Raw genomic sequence first — 21625 nt, forward strand, 5'->3', positions numbered from 1 at the left:
TTTTCAATTTCAGCTAATGGAAATGTGTATAGTATTCTCTCGGATACAATCCACAGGTAGCATATACTTGCATTAGCATCTTGCATCGGCATTTCGTGGTGCCGATTTAAATTTTACGATTAATCTAATGTCGGTTCATCTTCCTTTCCCCCCCCCCCCCCCCCCCCCCAATGACTGAAGTAATACATCATACAGAATAACACAAGTGGCAAGTAAAAAAGAGCAACAAAAACACGATGATAAAGACATCAAAAAGTTCAAGAGACAATCGGAGATTATCACCCCAAAATATTCTTTGCCTCCCAATATCTAGATGCAGGGGCGTGGACAGAAATTTTGGGGACCGTCACAAATGACTTTTACGGGTCTCCCTCCATATTGTTACCCTTACCCTTACATGGGTTTCACTCCTCTTTTTGAAAATCTTGGGCCCCTTCAAGTTCGGGCCCGGGCCTACAGGTGTCCCCCTCCCCCATTGCACGCCCCTGCCTATATGCCTCAGTCTCTCCCGGTGGCAGCCCTAGATTTTGTCGGGCCCTAGACAAAGACTTTTTGCGGGGCCCCTAATTAAAAAATATTACTGTATTAATTACAGGGATGTCCATTGCAAGAGTGATTTCACCCCACCTCTCATGAACGAGATCCCTCAAAAAAGTGGGAAAATATCTCTAGAAAAAGCCCCTTAGATTTCAATGACTCAGTTTTAGCCATTCCTTCCGCCTAGTGGGCACCCCTGCTAATTTATAAATAAAATGGATCTATGCATATTAATTAAAGATGAAAACAATCGGGAAAAAACGAAAAATTTCTGAAAAAACGGAAAAACCCGTTTTTTCTGAAGGAGTTAATTTCCGCTCCGGAAAAATTGAAAAAACGAATTTTTTCAACTTTTCAGGAAGTTATATTTGAAATTTTCAGCAAAAAGTGATTAGAAATTTCTCATACTTAAATTCTGATGCAATTTGCTTCCCCCACTCCCTCCTTGTATAATAAAACTGTTTCACTTTGAAAATGCAAGTTATTGTATGATAATATAATTTGTATAAAAGATAAAAAAATATTATACTTTTTGCAAAAAAAAAAAAAAAAAATCTTAGTGCATAATTTATTTTCCTTCTTCATAAAACAAACTAGCATAACTTTAACCACAAAACCATGCTTCTACGGACTGTGCGAACCAAATGTACGGGGTGCGGTAAAAAAAAAAAAAAAAAACTAGGCAAGCCAATTTTCTATGTAACTTTATTAAAAATAAATAAATTAACAAAATACAAAAAATAATAATGTGATAAGACCTTCAGCAATCAATAAATTTATTGGCTTCAAACTAGCCATCTTTCGAAGTACAACAGAGGTTCACTGCTTATTGAAATTTTTATTCAAGGGCCGCAAGTCCTTTAATCAATCCCATTCCCTATAAAGCAATTGGTTTAGAGAGTGCAAAACTTATGTGTAGTTTAGGGTAGACCTTTAACTCTAAAACAGACCATACAGGGTATAAATGGGATTGAGGTCTAGCGAGTAAAGCGTCCTCTCTGAAGATGATATCATGTCAAAAACAATGCGCCTTGCAGCACTCGTCTTTTTGACCGTATGAACTGGTGTGGAGTCAAATTGAAATGTCCAGTCTATATTGCTGTGCTGAAGTGCTGTACTGGAGCTAAGGCTCCACAGAAGTGCAACAGCTTCTAAAACGTCCTTCTGGTACACGTTTTGATTCAATTTATAGCCCTCATCCACAAAAAACCAGAGATTTTTTTGTCGCTCGTACTGATTCCATCACAGACAGACCAAATACTAATGTTCTGGGGGTTATGAGCTGGTTGAACGGTAAATCAGTGAAAGCCATCCCTCTTCCTCTTAGCAGTCCGTCGCAAACGTTCTGGCATCTTTGGAGTCATACGAATGCGTGAACTTTTTGGAACTTGTAAAACTTCTGTTTGAGCTGTTTTTGCCCTTAATCGCACTTATCGGTCACAAATTCCCCTATCTCACAAACGACTACTTTTGTGGAAACCCATAGATTTCATTGTACTTTTGGATGACCTGACGATTAACTGAAATATTCAGTTTATTTTTGTACACGTTCTGGACAACGACTATCAATTCCAAGCCACATGAAGCGGCATACTGCGTCAAATTTTGTTTGTCGAGGCAACAAGCAAACGAACTGTCGTTCTACTTGGTTAAACAAATAAATAATAATAAAATAAAGTTAATAAAGCTAAACAAATAAATAATAATAAAGTTGAAATAGCAGGTCTTTTGCTTAAAATTGTAAGAAAACCGAAAAACAATACATAAACTGGGAGATATATTGTAAATTATTTTCTAATAAAGTGAGAAACAAAAATAAATAAGACACTCGTTAAAATGAAATTACTTTACTACCATTCGATGATGCAATCTTTGTCCAAGTTTTTTTTTTTTTTTTTGCCGTACCCTGTATACTGCCGTGCTATGCACAAAAGTGGAATCTGCAGTTGAGCTCAAGCTGAGGTATTGCGTTTTATAGTTTGACTCTTCCATATATTTGATTCAGACGTTTTTTTTTCCAAAATTAAAAAAAAAAAGTTCCTGATCAAATGACCCCAAAACATTTTATTAATTTTGTGAAATACGAAACAGAGAAAAACTTGGTTGTATTAACTCAGTTCTGTTCAAAAGTGCAGTACACTGTAAAACGATTCAGAAACGTTTCTGGAAAATAATGGGCAGCTGATGTGCCTAATTTCTGCCAGTAAGAGAACTTGCATAAACCAGGAACGTTTTCTGCTAAAATTCAGTAACCTTCCTGAAATTATCCCGGAAGCTTCCTGAAAAATTCAGAAATCTTCCCGTTAGAAGCCAGTTGTGTCTCTGAAACTTTAGATTAAACTTAGGAATGTATAATATTATAGCTCGGCATCTTCCTGATTTACCAAGGTAGTTCCATGAGCATTATTGGAAACATGGCCAAAGCTAAGCCAGAATTGCAAGTAAATGACGAGAATTTTACCCGCCTGCAATTCTTGCAAAGCAAAGTAGTCCACACTTATTCGCTCCCTTTGGAAGCTTAATTAGCATGGACGGGCCGTATTTGAACTGAAGCCGATACATTTTATAAATACGTTTAGTTAATCTTTAAACTGGGAGCTAAAAATATTTTTAACAACAATGAAAAGTCTGCATTCCTGCGACTTACAGCAATTCAGGAAACTTTTTGACACGGATACTTGATTTTTCCAGGAAGTGGGTAAAAACCATTAAAATCCCGAAACGTAACTCGGAAATACTCAGTAACGTTTCGAATTTTTTTTACAGTGTACTACTGTGCTGAGCACGACCGTATGAACAACCTGAAACTCTCTTTAAGCTTTGGTTCAGCTTTAGAAGCCATAACAAAGTTTTGGCTTGGGGATTCTGTTGGAAAGAAAAAGAAAAACAATTTAGTTTTGATTTGGACTTAGACTGAATCGGAAAAAATCAAACTCAAAAGCTTTCATTTTCTTACCTTAAAGTTACATTGTAAGGAAGAGAAATTATACTTATTTTTCTTTCAAACTTATTAATCATGTTTGAAAGTCAAAAGTTACAATTATTATTTCAACTTTCAAAGGCACTCTAAAACAGAAAATGTAATTGTTACAATTATACACACCTTACCCAATATTATTGGTTGAACTATGACTTGACTAATTTCTGGTGTTTGACCAAGAAAGCTCTCAGTTATACAACAAAAAGTTTTTTTTATATTAAAGTTACCTTTATGTGTATTTCTGTCAAGCAGAAGAAGAAGATGTGTGGATTGCATATATTTTTAATGCTGAACCCTTTATATATTCCAAGAAACACAGAGCTAGTAAGAAACCCCATTTTTATTCATAAAAAAAATCAATTTTTCCCGAAAAAAACCGGTTTTTTTTCCACCACTTCAAAATTTCCGGAAATTTTACATCTCTAATGTTAATGTAGTTTAATCCTAAATATGCCTAAATTAAGTTAATAAAACATTTTTTCCTCGATACAATCCCCACATACTTGAAACCTGTGTAAGTTGACCACTTGCGGTGCACTACTTTAGTGGTCAACTTAAACAGGTAGCCAACTCATAGAGGTTTATCTGTATGATATAGGAATAATTCTGTACCTGAAAAACGCGGTCAACTTAGACAGGTGGTCAACTTTACAGGTTTTATTGTATATGCATTTAGGATAGACCTTGGAGGGAGGAGGGAATGGAGTATCAGGTGAGGAAAGTGATTCAAGGACCACCTTAAATGCGATATTATAGAATTTCCTCAGTTTGAGGGGGTTCGGGGGTTTCTCCCTTGGGGAAAATTTTGAAAAATAGATACAAAATCCTGAGATTTGATGCCTTATAAAGCATAATTTGAACTAGAAAAATATCAGGAAGAAAACAGGCAAAACAATTTTTTTTAATATGTTTCACACTCTTTTGCTAATTAAGAAAATGCAAAATTTCTTAATTTTTTTAGGAACGAATTGTGAAGTTTTTAGGGTGTTGGAGATCCCCAACAAGCAACAATCTATAACGTTTTCCGCTTATAGGTCAATCCAGCTCTGTTAACGAGAATACGTCAAAGTTGAGGAAGGACAGTGGAGCCAGGAGGAATGGGACAGCTGAATTTATAAGAAGTAAAATGAGAAAAGCCAATTTTTTTAGCTTATCCGATAATTTTAGCAGCTTTTTGACTCTACTCTGCATACGCAACATCTACTGGACAAGATAGAAATAATTTTTCGCGCTTTATTTTGACTTATAAATGTAGCTGTTCCACTTCCCCCGCAGTCCAATTTTTCACGATTCTCCCTTAATTACTGTAATTACTAATAGGTAAATGAATAAATCTTTGGAAAAAAAAACAGAAAATTACAAAAATTAATCGCAAATTAACGTAAAAACATCGTATGAAATATTACTATAAATATAACTTAATGAGGGACGCGGCTACGTAAAAATCTCCCTGATGCGGTCGTATTTTTCGCAGACCGTTGCCCATCCTATGTAGCAGATGTTGAGAATTCCTGTTTTAGAAGACATCTAACTGTCAAATCTTAAGAAAAAAACCAAAATATTACTCTTCCCCCTTGAAACTAGGTCTGGGATTAATTTCCAGAGCCAACGATAAACCGTGTTAGCCTATAGCCAGAAACTAGGGGACGAGACTCTTTTTGGGGGGGGGGGGCGGTGAGGGGATGCACATCGGAGTAGTACTAGTGATTGGGTGAAGGGGGCTTTCCAGCTCTCGACGTGCCCTGTTCGTCCTTCTTTTGCATTTATAATGGTGATCCACGTTCAACAGAGCCTTGAACTTGGTTAAGCTTGTTCTATAAAGAGGTCGAAAAAAAAAAAAAAAAAAAAAAGTCAGCCATGGGCTGCCAACAGAATTGAAAACTTAATAATACAAAAGAAATTTGGTATGTTTGTACAAGCGCGCACGTATGTGTTTTGTGTGTTTAATTTTCATTTAAAACTAATTGTAGTTTCAAAAGTTTTATAATTCGTAGATTCAAAATATGAGCTACAGTTTAGTTTTAACGTTTATCAGCAATGCGAGCATCAATTATAGACATTTTGATTGGTCTATTTCTGTTCGTTCATAAAATAAATATTGATACAAATATAGGAAATATTAGAAACTAAATTCTTAGTTTGTGTTATTCAGTGTTCCATGCATAAAAATAACAAACAATACACATACTGAACTTTCCACGTAATCAGTTTACTGCATTAACCCCCTTTAGCTGACATGGCGGAAAAGCCGATATGCAGAGAGATTAATCAGCATGCCGGGAAATTCGAATTTTGAGGCATGTCAGATAATTCGGGGTTCATTTCAAAAAAAAAAAAAATCAGATTGATAAATTTAAAAAATATGATTTGAACAAAAAGATTCCATTTTTTAATTTTTTTTTCTAAATTTATATATATTATTCATGTTTAATATCATGATTTTTTTTACGCCATGATCATCATCATCATTATAATTGTATTCCAAAGCTGATACTATAGGTTTATGGTAACCAAAATAGGATATAAAAAACTTCTGTTTAAATATCGTTTAAAGACCGCATCAACTGCACTTTTGTCTCGTTATGCTAAGATTGAAATCCTCGAACATCGTTAAATTAAATTCTCAATTAAAAAATTCAATTAATGGTATATTTTTAACATCTGCAAAGTTGATGTTGAAATCCCCACTCAAAATCATTGGCAAATCATCAAAGCTCTTCCTAATTTTACCTTGAAGTAAAGAAAAAAAAAGCGTCTTTAGAATAAATAAATAAATTTTCATTCAGAAATTCTCGTGTTGCGCTTGAAGACTTATTCGGTAAAATAAATACCGCAACCATAACAATTAGCTGTCCATTTTCAGAGTGGCAACGGTAAACACAATGTCTCACCGATATCAGAAACATTGTTTTTTCTCATCTCAAAAAATACCCCGTGCCAAAAGAAGTTTTCACTTCAGAAAGATTATATAAGGGTGAGGACCGAGCTCACGATGCGCAGCTTGTTCGATTCTTGAGACTGATGCGCTGCCGATCGTGCCACTGAGCCTCGCAACCTTAACGAAAAAATCGCACATAAAGGAGCAGAGAGAAGCATGCGCTGTATTCCGGTGTTGGTAAGGTGATGGCTTTTCGGGTGTCATAAATGGATGGATTTTTCCCACCTCAAAAGTGCTCAACGCACCTTAAGAAGATTCACTTAAAAAAAAAAGTTTTTAAATAAAAGTCAGCGCGGGCTGCACGGACTGCACGGTCCTGCAGCAGCACCTGGTCTCTCCAAGGTAGGTCCCGCAGGAACGTAGGGTCCTAATTTTCATTTCTGTTACACATTGAGCACGTAGCCACATCAAGAATGCCGAGACGGTTAGGATTAGCAACCGTTAAGATATGAACGGCAAGGCAGTTATGTCCTGCGGAGAGACGGAAGAAAGCTATTGCCAGCCGTCTAGGTTTATTCCGAAGCCAATCCTTTCCGCATTTCTGGTATATTTTACCGAGGAGTTCCCGCTCGTGTGTTGATCTCATAAGTAGTTTTATAGACTGCTTTGTAGTATGGTATTTTGGTTTTTGCGGGCTATTAGCATAACCCCCTTCTTGGCGAGAAATTCTGCTTGGTTATTACCATATAGAAGGTCACAATGTCCAGGAATCCACTGTAATACTACACACTTTGTGTCGGTTTATCTTGCAGACTACGTTTTTTTATATGCTTCGCATACTGCTGAAACAAATTCCTCTACTGTTACTACAACTTGCAGACCAGAGGTAACACGATGACGAAACTTAGCAAGAAAATGAGTTCAGATCCTGTGTCAGATCAATTTTCTCCACATAGTAAGTTTAACTTCATAATAAAAATTTCATTGACATTTTTGCCCATGTGAACCATACACAGCAAATCTTCAGGCATTATTTGAACACGGACAGCTGTCCCCTTTTTTAGAACACTTTGAAGCACACTTTTTGGAACAATTTTCAGAACACATTTACGAGCAATTTTCAAAACACTTCAGAGAGAATTTTCAGAACACTTTTGTGGTTCAAAGCACTTTTTAAACACCTTTGGAAGTGCATTTGAGAACACGTTTTGTCTACTGACACATGTCCCTTCTTTTAAAACACTTTATATCACAATTTTAACGGTACTTACGGAAACACTCCTTTGAATATACTAGTTGTTTCTACTGTTAATTTTATAGCAATCTCGTGTGGCAGCTGTCAGCCGTCGCTCGTCAAGGTCGGTCTTTGACCAAGAAAAACCATCCTTTTTGACGGCATTAGTGGCACCTGCCGACAACGTTTCGGTGCAACAAAATTCCTAATAGTTGAGAGATTCTGTTGACTGATAGTTGAAGGAAACTGATGTTGAAAGTATGTTTCTCCGAAAGAAAGGGACGATTTCACAAAGGTACCCAAATGGCTCCCAATATGTTCTCAAATGTAATATGTTCGTAAGCTTACATTTAACAAAGATCACCAGCAGTTGAGCAGGACACATTCGGAACAGATTCGGAGCACGTTTCAGTCTACTTTCTTTTCAACGGAACACTATCTATTGCACGTTTAGGCAACTGGGACACTTTTTCTGGAATTAAATTGTTCCTAACATGTTTCCAATGTGTACTGGGGATTTGCATTGCGTTTTGTGTTCTTGAGTTAGTTTATGGCTTTTTACGTAAAATAAACAATGCTGCAACCATGCTAGTTTAGATGCTAAAAGAGATATACCAACGTTAAAACATTACGAGATGAACTTTTCTCAATTTGATTGTGAAGCCACTGCTGAAATAAATCGCATCAAAGTTGTCATACAAGGTTAAATTTAAAAGAGGGTTGCTATTTGAAATTTCAAAGTTGCTGTTCATTTTATGAAATTTTTATCATTGACATTTTATTCTATGCATTATTTCTGGTATTTTAACATTTTCTTGCGCTAGTAGCGTTAACAGGATTCAGACTAAAAGGTAGTGTTCCGCTTTTGTTTCTGCCAGAGTTGTGTCTAATTCGGTGCAGGTTTTCATGCTTTTATTTTTCTTCAGATGAAAAACAGTTAAAAGTTAAAAATCCTATTTAATTTCCCGTTGTTTTACTTTCTTTTCCAACAACTAAAATTTTGCAACCCTTTGCAAACTAAAATTTTGCTCATACGGTCAATAAGGAACGTAATTTATTTCATTCGAATTCGTCCCCCCCCTTTTTTTTGAGAATCTTTTAAAATAAATATTGGGGCAAACCTTTTTATTTTGCCATTACGAAAACTATAATTTATTCTTGAGCGTGCTTATTTAACTTCTGTGAAACGTTGAAAATACAATTTCAAAATTTTAAGTATGGAGTATATGTTCTTCTTTTCTTTAAAAGATTTAAAAAAAATGTTTTTGGATTACACAAAAGGAGAAAACGGTAGACGAACCAAACCAAAGTTATTTCTTTATTCTAGTACATTATCATTTTTTTTCTAAAATAAATTATATTTCATACATATAATTTCGTTTTTCTATTCATTATTACTCATTTTGTTGTGAATGTAAACCAAAAAATTATTCCGTTCCGTTGCGATAAAGAGCAAAAGATGCTCTGTCCACAATTGTTGAAGGGAAAAACAAAGATCAAATGGAACTTTTCTTATGGTATTTTAAAGTTTTAGAATGAGCACTAATTGTTTAAGGAGTATAAATTAAAAAAAAAAAAAAAACATGGATAATTTATTGCGTACTATAAACTTCGTCGAGTTTCTAGTTGAAATTCTTTTGAGTAAAAATATTTTAAGATTTCTGGTGAATAACTTTACAAAAATACTTAAATATTTTCATGTTTGCGTTAGAAGAAAGTCTTTTATTTATTCACCAGAAAGAAAGTGTTTTAGGGCTGAAGGTTTCTTTGTTTAATGTCTGAGCAAAAGTTACTTCTCCAAAAAGTATTTAATTGAAGCGAACTATGATTTTAAACTACTTGTGAAAAATTTCGGATGCGGAAAACTCTAGAAAGAGGCGCATTTTTAAGAAATTTAAATAAAGCTAACTTCTATTAAATGAAAACGCAGAAAAAATGCTGCCACATAAATAAACGAAAAGATTCAGAGAACAATGTATTTCAAATTAAAATTTTTCATAATTTTTTTCCCATCGTCTTCCAATATTTGATTATTGGGTGTTTGTTTATCGTATTTTTTCTTTTTTCAGCAAATAATGCTCAAAAAAAAAAAAAAAAAAAAAAGTGATTTTAAAAGATTCTTCTGTAAAGTTTACGCACATAACGTTGAAAATGTTTTTACTTCACAACACATTTTATTGCATAACTACAGATTATCTTGAAAATTCAGAGGAAAAAAATAGTTTAATTCGACAGAGCTTTTAATTATTTATTTTATAGGGTCTGGTGGGGGAAAGTGGTCAATGGGGTAAAGTGGTCATTCGTCAAATAAATGGCTATAGCTCGGAAATAAATGTTCGTTTGAATGCAAAAATTTTATTATAGAGTAGGGTTGTTAGAAACTAAATTTTGAATACGAAATTTTACAACTGGAAAAATTTAATTTGGTAAACAAAAATATTTTGTGTGAACATGAAAAGTTTTTAAATCTAAACACCTCTTTTAACTTCCTTGGGAAAGTTTGTTTGTTAGAATTATGAACAGATTGATTGCATAGGAAGCTTCCTACATGTCTCAGGAACTTTTACTCATTAGCAGTTAGCTGAATGTATTTTAGATAATTTTTTAGAACAATTTAAGTAAGATGGGGTAAAGTGGTTATAATTTTTGGCTTAACGAATATTGTTCTTCTAATGTCACTTAATCGTTAAGTACAAGGCAGACATAAGTTAAATATTAATTTCACTTAATATGTAATGTTTTTACAGTAAACGGTGTTGAATATACGAGTATATGCGTATGCATGCGCATATACTCGTAGGCACGTACATAGACGTATTCACATAAATGAACCAATAAATACGTATATGGGTATCTGCAAGAATTTTTAATCTATACAGATAGACATTCGACTGTACGCGTATTTACTCGCTTATACTCGTATATATATATATATATATATATATATATATATATATATATATATATATATATATATATATATATGTATAAACACTTATATACTCAGGTAGACACGTATATACGCGTACGTACTCGAGTAAACACTTACATACAAGGATACAAGCATGTGATATACAAGTATACAGGGTGTGAGTTTAAACTTTTTTGCTAATTATTAAAAGGTGTTAGAAGGGAGGATAAGAAGTAAGAATCATAAGGAACATATGGTCATAAACACAATGCTGACGCGCTACATGCACGCAAAGACAGAAACTGATAAATACAAAACAAGTGACAAATTCATTGCACAAAGACAATTTTACATAACATTTTAGGTCTCAAGAAAGTTTTAAAGCGATTGATGAAATGTGCGGCCTACAAATGTAACACATGTGAGTCACAATCACAAAGAACTTTCTGTTGCAATAACAAGACTTTTAAAAAACTTTCATTAATCCCTGCACCTTTATTGCGATGCTTGTATTAGAGCTACTACAGGCCGTAACTTTTAACAACTGCTCTAATTATTTCTTAAAAACTAAAATGTTGGGTAAAATCATCTTTGTGTAACAAAATTGCGATTTGTTTTGCATCCATCAGTTTCTGGCTTTGTGTGCATGTAGCGCATCAGCGAACGTAAGTTCCTTATAATTTTTTGCTTTTTATCCTCTCCTCTCACACCCCTCAGATTTTTGCCCAAGAGCTTGGATTCACTCTGTAAGCACACATGTGTATACGTTTATATACTCGTGTATACATACTTACTGGTGTATACACGCGAATATACGTATATACGTCTATACAGGTATATGATCGTGTTTGCACGTATACATACGTATATACTCTTCCTTCACAATATATATATATATGTAAGTAGACACGTACAAACACTGGGTGTGTCCACGAACTAACTCGTGTATATCCCTATATGTGTGTATGTACACTTATATATACGTGTATACGTCTACTGTACCGTATATTCTCAGGTATACAAGTATATACTCGAGATACAAGTGCATACACAGATATGATGTTCATTTACACGCGTATATACCCGTACATACACGTGACACGTATATACTCGTGTAGACACGTATACACTCATATAGGCAATAACGTATACATGCTTATATACTCTTGTATATACGTATATACTTGAGTAGACACGTGCATGCATGTATCTGATGCATACATGTATCTACTCATATATAAACGTGTTTACTAATGTTTACACGACACGTATATACTCGTGTATACACACATATGCTTTTGCACGTACTTGTAACTATAAAAATAACCGAAATATATAATTATTAGGGTTGTTTGTAATGGTTTTGCTTCTATTTTTAACTATGACCACTTTCCCCCACCCCATGGGGTAAAGTGGTCATAAATACAAAGGAAAAAAGCAAATGTTATAAAACTACTTAAATCAATATTTATTTTTCTAAAACTCAATGTACTGTGTTCTTTAATAATGCAATGTAAAATAAAAACAAAAAAACTTTAAGTGTTTAAAAAATTCATTGTATTTATTATTTATCTGAGTTGAAAACCTACGATTTTATGACCACTTTACCCCACCAGACCCTATACATCTTAAAGGTTGAGAAAGTTTTAATTGTATTAAATATCAATAAAACATAACCGAACAATGTTGTGCTGTTGAAAAATAGTTAAATAAATCATATGCACAACGTGTTTAATTTTCAATATTTCAAATGTGTACGTTTTTTACTGGACGATCAATTTATTTTTTGGTGTTTGTTTTATGCATTATGGTATTTTTGGAACATGACGATTTATTTGTGTTCTTTTTGTGTAATAATTAGTATGAATAAAAGACTAGAAAAGATGAAATTCAAGCAAATTTATATCTCAGAGAAAGAAGGAGTAATCAACTACAAATCGCGTAGACATTCAAAAGAAGACTTAAAAACCCGTTTGCAAACTTGTCTGCAACCCTTGACGAGAATTTCAGTGTGTCAGAAAAATAAATAAATAATTTATTCATTTTTTATGCTATCATAGTAAAAAACAACAACACAGATTAACTAATGCATAGTAACATGATTGAATTTATGTTCAGCGTGTAGAGATTGAGTGAGTCAATTTTCAAGATTATCTGAGAGACAAGAATTCTTTTTTTGACAGTAAAAAAAAAAAAAAAAAAAAAAAAAAAGTGGAGTTTTTTATACATTTAGGCTAAACCATTGTCCACCCAGAGTTTGTAAATAAATAAAAGCAAAATATTACTTAAAATAATACTTATCTATGTTCAAAATCACCAGAAAATCTTGCGTGTAAAATCCTCGTCGATTATTTCGTCTTCTTCGTGTGCTTTTAGAAGCGACACCTCCATCGGTCGACCGTACAGGACAGCTAGAACGGATGAAAAAAAAGATGGCAAGCAGACCGTCTTCTCGAATTTTTCTACGGGAAATAGTATTTGTAATCGATGCATATTATATCGAAAAAAAGAAAAAGACCCCCCCCCCCCCCTCACCACATGTATGTTAATACACTGCGTTCTCAAAGTCAGAGGAAGCGGGATTGCGTCTTCCCGACCCCTCCCGACTCTTCAAGGTCATCCGCCTTCTTTTCGTGGTCAAGCTATATCACTGAAAATAAACTAAAAACAATCAGCATATGAATGAGCGGAATTATAGTACAACCGAGTCAAATGATATAGAAACCGCATATCATCAAAAGTTCAAAGCAAGTTAATTATTTTCCCCATGAGTATCAGAGAGAAAATATTTTTTTTTTGGAAAAAAAAAGGAATACCAACAACTTAATTGTTGTAAACAATTTTGCGAAGTGTTTTCGCCCCGATCTTTTCAATGTCTATAGTGAACTTTAGACAAAAATGTGTACGTAACTGAATAATGTATATAGAAAATGTACTAAAATTCTAATAGTTTTCACGTCTTTTGGGGATTTGAGAAATTTGTATTTTAAACAGAAGCGTTACTTGTTTTCAAGGGGTTTGAATTCATTCCTTCTATTTCTCAGCTTTCGATTAATCACTAACTAATTCTAAAGAAAATAATGCTTTCTCTTAAATTGTGATTGATGCAAATCGAAAAAATCTGAAGGCGTGAATATCCCAGGCGTGTGTTAGAAGAATTACACCAGGAAAATGTTCTGAAAAAGGGAAAAGAACCAGTGTGTAATTATCAGATGAGCTAGAAATTTAATTAAGGTGTTGTAGGCTTGTTTTTTTCTTCTTATTTTTAAATGAATTTTTCATTAGCCTTTGAAAAGAAGCATCTTGAACTTAAACATAAAAGAAAACCTTTGCAGTTTGTAAGAGTTTTGCTGTTGTTTCGTACCAAGTAAAATAATTCTTCCTACCTTAGGATTTGAATAAATATTGTGACGGAAAAAAAGAATAAATTAATTTCAGACAAATAATTTTAAGCAAAATTGCATAAAAATTGGGAATTTTGTTGGTTGGCTGGTTTTGGGGTATTTAAGGTTACATGATATTACTAGACTATACTACTTTTTTTTAGTAAGTTACCACCCTATAGCCATAGCTAAGGCAGGAGTACATGAAATATATCGCCCGCTCAGTCATTCAAGCCGAGAACTGCAGTTTCGTGCTTATTAGCACTCATCAGCTCGGCATAGGAAGTGACTGAGCATGAGGTGGAAAACCTCTTAAGGAAGCCAAGAGCACCAAACAAGCTAATATGGAATTAGCACAGACCAGACGAGTGACCGAAGCAATGGTTCGGTTCAACTCGAAGATTGAAGGCAAGGCGTGGTATTTTCAGTAAGTTACCATCCTATAGCCAGCAGGGGCGGATCCAGAAAGTTTTGTGACGGGGTTCAAGTTTCAATGGCCAACGTTATACCGCCTACGTAAAAAGTATCAGTAAAGCAGGGGTGCCTCCCCTAAGGGTGATGCGCACCCCCTCAGTACGGAGCACGATCAAAACTCATATTTCTCGAGGCATACAAGGTAGTCACAATACCGTAAGCTTTGAATATATGAGATTACAGTTATAAAATGTTTCGAACAAGCACACACAACACACACACGATATATGGTAAAAAAAGGTTAACATTGACTGTATGAACTCTTTTTTCGGATCTAAAATATTGAAGTTTAATAGTAATCGCAATAACATTTTTTTCACAGAGGGGTCAGCTGACCCTTTGACCCTCCCCTGAATCTGACCTTGAGCCAGGGCTAAGGCAGGAATACATGAAATACACCGCCCGCTCAGTCATTCCAGCCGAGGGATGGGGGGGGGGGGGGGGGATAGGGCTAATTCTATACTAGCTACCAGTTCGTTTAGCACTCTTGTTTCCATCTTCAGCTCAGTCCCTTCCTATGCCCGGCTGATGATTGTTAATAAGCACGAAACTGCAGTTCTCGGATGGAATGACTGAGTTGGTGGTGTATTTCATGTAGACTATATTACATCAAAGCATTGTAGAAATTCCGAGAAATGATTATAAATAAGTTGAAAAAGCTAAATAAAAATACTTAAAACTGCTTGAACTTTGAAGAAATGTGCGGATACAAACAGTAATACGAAGAACTCATTGTAGAAAGACTAGTAAAATCCAGAGAAACGAAACAATAATGGAAGCAGCACAAAATTATTTTGCCACTGCGGACAATTTTGAAGCATATGAGAAATGTAATGTAAATTTTTTTGCATAAAAATTCTACACCATTAAACCTGAAAAATAAGTTCCAAATGCTTAAAGATCCCTATTTTATTTTCGTAACATGATTTCAAAAATTTATTATTATATTGCATAGAAAATTAAAATGTTTGGGACGAGAAATTTAAAAAATTTTATTCCACCATTCAAGAGCAACTTTTAAACAAAACTTTCAGAATTTTGGATAATACATTTAGCTGTGTACAGTGTTGTCAACTTATTTAGTAAAGTAAATAACAGAAAACTGATATAACCAGGGCTGTGGTGTCGGACTGATTTTGGGATACAGGCAGGGGCGGACTAGGCCCCCGAGAAGGTGTCAACCTTAACCCCCAAGGCAGAGGCAGCGATTGGGACTGAAAAGTGGAGGGGGGAGGGGGCAAAAAAAAAAAAAAAGGCTAGTAAAAGCCATAGGATTTTTAGCGGCAGCAAAAAAAAACTGCTAAGGCTGGTTTTGAGAGAATATGAATGGTAATTGATGCAAATCTAACAGCTTAACGCACGTCTTTCTTAAGATTTTGATGAGTTATGTACACAATAACTCTCCCCGAGGAAACACTTTTACATGAATTAAGACTTAAATTATTTACCCCAAAGTATTTTGAGGTGTCAAACACATGGTAATAATTATATTAAGCAAGTGTGACTTGTTTAAGTAAAACAATTGATTTACTAATATCTAAACCATGAATACATAGACTAAAAGTTACTGCTTGCGCTAAATAATGTTTCGTAAACAGATATACAAAGTTAAACAAATAATTATGATCTGAAAGTTTTGACACTTCTGCTTTTTTTTATAACTTCTAATTTTGGTTGCTAAATTGGACAATGAAATAAATAAATGAACCATAAAGAGTGTGTGTGTGTATGGGAGGGGGGGGGGGTTGCGTCCTTTCCCCCGAATCACCCCAACGCCCCAAGGGGCGCACAGAAACGAGGGCGTAGGGAAAAACGAGATGGTCTTTGGCACTGGTTTAACAAGAAAAAGAAAAACGAAGGCGCACTGGTTTGAGGGCGCAATTACGCACAGGCAGAAGAGCGCACCGGCCCGCGGGGCAGTCCGTCCCCTGGTTCAAGGGATTAGAGTAGGAGGCTTTAAAATTTCAGGAGTTGGAGTTGAATTCGGTCATTTTCTCTTTGACTCCGAAGCCCAGATTATAACTTTGCCAATCGAGTGTAGCATTCAGCTTTCTACAGTTTACTTTAAAGTCAAATACACTAAAAAATATGAAGTGGTACAAAGTTATTTGAAACTGCTGCTCTGAATATACACTGATTAATTTCAAGTCACGAAGCAACAACGAGAAATCAAAACAGCTTAAAAATATTTTTCATTTCTCCTGATTTTATGCATTAAACGTGAAAACAAATTCGGCTCATTAACAGCCATGTTTGCGCTTCAGAACAAGTGTCACGATGTGTTTCTTATACGGATTTTTTTCTCCTCACTTCCTTATACTTGAGTCCAGTGACATAGAGAATTTTAAAACGTTTAGAGACGTGACCAGAATTAAAGAGTTGTGAAATAAATGGCTTATAAGTTGTCGAAATTCGAAAGTTGGCTTTGTTTATTGTCATTCAAGATAAGTTTAAGTACTTAAAATCAGTTCAGAAATTTTACTGATTTTTTTAATGAAAAGAAGTACATTTAAGAGAAAAACTCTTTAATATAAATAAAAAACAATGATTTAGAGCAGATTAACTATACAACACATCGTTTAATGGCAACAGAAGCGACACACAGCAAAAATTAGAAAAAGCACAAATTGCACTAGTATGAAAAGATTTTGTCCACTTACGGTGTTACCAATGGCGTCACAATGGGGGGGGGGGGGCGACCTCTCCGGGCATCACCCGTCTGGGGGGGGGGGGGAGCTGACACCCAAAGTGGAATTGCAAGTTTTGAAAAATATGAAGCTAAAATGCATTTTTAAAACTACAAATTTAAATATTTTCCGGGGGGGGGGTAACCCCCCCGGCCCCCACATTTCTGTGTTTTTTTGTACATTAGCTCACTTAAAATTTCGTTAGAACGCAAATGTAGTTGTTTCTGAAAACTGCATGAATATTTCATGTTTTTATGTTAACATAACATTTTTTTTGACATTTGAGTTTGGGGAGAGGGGGGTGTTGACATAAAAAATTACCGCCCCGGGTGTCACCCATGAAGGTACGCCACTGGTGTTACTAACATAATATTGACGATGATTTCAAATATTCAATTAGAATTTTTCCAGCACCCCCATATTTTGCGCCACTATAGGTTTTGATTATTTTATTTTCCCTATGTTTTTCTTTGTCACTTAACGTAAAAACACAGAATTATTACAAATAAAAAAAGACCGCCTGATTGGCACAAATTCTCGGTATATATGAAACCGAAATTGAACTACAGTAGGATTCCGACCCTATCAAAGCGGACTTTTCTTAATCCGGAAAGTCATTTTGATATCGTCGCCTCAGAACATTAGAATATCTTATTGTCATTCCTGGAATTACATGCCTTACTGTTGCTCTGAGGCGACGATGTAGTACACACTATAAATAAAAGGCGAGTCGGTGAAATAATGTAGTTTTACAATTTTCTCTTATGCAGTTTTACGTTTCATTCTTTTGAATTCAAAATATGTTCAATTTTTACAATGTACTGCAGTTAGTTTATGTACCTTGGCTCAATTGATACTAAGTTATTTTGTGTAGTCCATGCTGATTTTGGACGACCAGGATCCCACATCAGTTCAGTTTCTACTCTATTTTCTATGCTTTTATACTAGATGAATGCAAAAATGAAGAATTTATAAGTTTTTACTCCAAGGAAAATGATTTAGTATACTGTAAAAGCATTACCTCTGTTATATTTTTTATTTCTAATGGCAGATTATGAACAGTTACAATATGAATATAACAGGAAACGCCAAAAGAAAAGAGGAACAGAGAACTATAAATGCTGCGACAAAGTTCATTAATCCAGTTTGTCTCTAGCCTCTCAGCTCCCAATAACGCTCAGCTAGAGACATCTTGCAAAGCGCGGTACAGTGCAGTAGTAAGTGGCCGAGGTCTATGTCCTCTCCAGAGCTACACAGATTACATGACGGGGAAGGAACGACTCTTATTCTGAAGAGGTGCTATCGAAGACAGTCTCGTCTCATGCATGGAACCTAACTGCATCCTTAACAAGTTTTTTTAATACCGCAAAAGGGCATTAGTCGAGGAATATTCTGTGTGACTAGAGCACCCTTTTTGGCCAGGTAATCTGCAACCTTATTACCGGGTACTCCACAGAGCGAAAGAATTCATTGGAAGACGGTAGATTTCTTGAGAATCACTAGATTCTGAAGGTGATGACGACAATCCAATATGTTATGTGTCAAGGGGTGGTATCAGGTACAATAGTTACCAGAGCAGCTCTTGAATCGGAGAGTATTACTGCTCTCGGGAACCACTCTGGTACGGGAAGCAAGCGCCTAACTCTTCAAAGGCCAGGGATCGAAGTGTGGAAGGGTCCATGTTATTTTTTGAAACACTTTGACAGAGTCCGAGATTAATTTGAACTTGTATTGAAGCTGTTGGGTTCTGAAATGGAACAAGACATTCTGGTTCGAAATTTAACTTTAATGTGCCCTTTAGCAGCAAAATTCTCAGAAGGAAGTCCATGCGGGACTTTAATTTTCTGTTTAAGTCCCTACTGGCCTCTTTCCATAGTGTTAACTCTGTTATATATAGTATATGGTCGTATTTGAACATCAAACAGAGCAGGTGATACGTGGTAAAAGCTATAATTACATTAGAGAAATATGTTGTTCTCCGTGCAGTTAGTGTATTCAGTTAAAATGAAAGAAACAAATGAGGATTTGGTAGTTTTATTAGACAGGATTTAGTTCAACGCACTGTGGGATATTTATTTCTGGCCAAGAAAGAAGTCTGGCTTAAAATGAAATAAATTAATCGGTTAACTGCTTGGCCTGTGCGCCTATGCATAATTTGGTCGTATCCTATGCGAATGGACAGCAATGACAAGAAGCACTAGTATGTTGCGGCCATCACGAAACTTTCTTCTATATCTCATGAATTCTGATCCCTCCCCATGCTTGACAAAGGTAAAATATTCCCTAAAAAAAATAATAAAAGCCTACAAATATTTTATTTGTTAAAAAACACAAGACATGACAAGTTAAAAATGTTAAATCACTGAAATTTTCCGGTCATTTTCCAACAATTAAAATCACTCGAAATACGAAAACGACAGTCTATTACGATTTATCTTTATTATTGTTGCATTAATAAAGCTATTTTTATTCGAAAAAAAAAAAAAGCAGATCAATCGGCGCCAAAGTTGAGCAAACACTTGTTTACACATAGATTCAACAATCACCATTTCAAATCCGCAGCCCTGGTTTTTACTGTGAAATAATAATTGCTGATATGATTTGTTTTTATTTTTACTCTAAAGTTTTAATTTATATATTCTGTTTTTAGCAATGGCTAATGAAGCAAAATTCAGAGTTCTTTTAGCTGAGCCCATTTCGACCAATTTTTGGAAAATATCTATCTGTGAGTCTGTGTGTGTCGGTGTGTGTGACTTTTTTTTGTGGCCGCTCTACAGCAAAGAGTGCAGCATGAAATCGAACGAAATTTAGTACACATATGTGCCCCAATTTGAACTTGTGCCTATTAGTTTTTGGCACGAATTACTCCAAGGGTGGGGGAGGGGGGGAGGCAGTGGAACATTTCTAGAGTTACGCATGCCTGCAATTAGCCCCAGGAAGTAACAGGCGAAATAAAACAAAATTTGGCCATATGTTGCTCCTAACAGGTACAGGTGCTGATTCAATTTTGGTGTAAACGGGAGCTGAGCTATTGAACGTTTTTTGTCGTCACTTGTGACTGCTAAGAAATAATGAACAGAATCAAACAAAATTGTATCAACAAATAGCCCTTATAGGGTACAAGAGCTGATTCTATTTTGGCGTTAATAGCTGAAAAGGGGGTGGTGCAATCGAACGTTCTTTCTTTTTCATTGCGAGTGCTATATCTCAAAAAGTAATGCTGATTCTGGATGAAATTTGGAATAAATGTCACCCTATATGTAAACAGGCGTTGGTTAAATTTTAGCGCCAGTCGCTCCAAGGGGCCGATTTTTTTTTGTGCAAATAAAAATAGCTTAATTAATGCAACAATAAGAAAGATGAATGGTAATATACTGTCATCTTCGTCTTTCGCGTGATTTTAAAATTATTTTTATTAGTGCTCAGATTCACTTTCATTTTTCACGCTTCTGCACATAACATCACAAGTGATGAAATGACATTTACTGATTCCATTAGCGTAGAGCGCAATATTTAATTCGTTTTTTTACTCACATGTACTGGCAACGATGAGGTTGATAGTAAGCGTAGAGCGCAATGTTTAATTTGTTTTTGAATGGGGCTGTTTTCGAAATTATAAAAGTATTTTTTTATGAAAGAGCATGCTTAAAAACATAGGATTTGATCATTTTTTAAAAATAATATGAAAAAGTTTAATATTAAAAAAAAATATTTTAATCTGAGTAGATTCAATTTCATTTTTTACGCTTCTGCACATGACATCACAAGTGATGAAATGCCATTCACTGATGCCAGTTGCTCAGAGCGCAATGTTTAATTCGTTTCTTTATACACATGTACTGGTAACGATATGGTGGATAGCAAGCGTAGAGCGCAATATTTAATTCGATCATAACCTGAATTATCATAACCTGGCAACGCGGTAGACAGCAAGCGTAAGCATGCAGTGCACCAGTGGAATAGCGCGCCAAAGTTCATCACTTGCGACATAAAGACCATGCCTTATCTGAGAAATCAGACATTAAAAAAAATTTATTAAAAACTAAACGTTTTGAGAATAAAAGTTTTTCCTTGCTCCATGTTATTTTTTGCTCATTCTACCAACTTCAGTGACTCAAAGTTGTACTTTTGACTGATGGAAACAATCCTAATGGGATGGTCGATAAGTTTTTGTGTGCGTAATTTTATACTTGCTGGGAATATTGCTTTCTCGTAAATCATGGGGAGGAATCAGAATTCATAAGAAAGATATACCTGTAGAAGAAAGTTTCGTGATGGCCACAACATACTAGTTTAACTTGTAATTCCTTGTTTAAACTTTTAACAATCGGTTTTTGTATCCTCTTTCAGCTTTGATATTCACTGGGTTTTTATTTTTGTCTTAATTACTCAGCGCTCCTCTCGAGTATATTGGCACCTTGAAGGGCCAAATCGCCCCCACGTAGTCACAGCTTTAGATGTCTTATAGAAATCTATTGCGCGTGCAAGAATTTTTGTTTTCACATTCATTCCGTTTGCCGGTCACTCTAACAAGGAGAGGT

This window comes from Uloborus diversus, chromosome 7 (assembly GCF_026930045.1).
Source record: "Uloborus diversus isolate 005 chromosome 7, Udiv.v.3.1, whole genome shotgun sequence".
Taxonomy (NCBI): Eukaryota; Metazoa; Arthropoda; class Arachnida; order Araneae; family Uloboridae; genus Uloborus; species Uloborus diversus.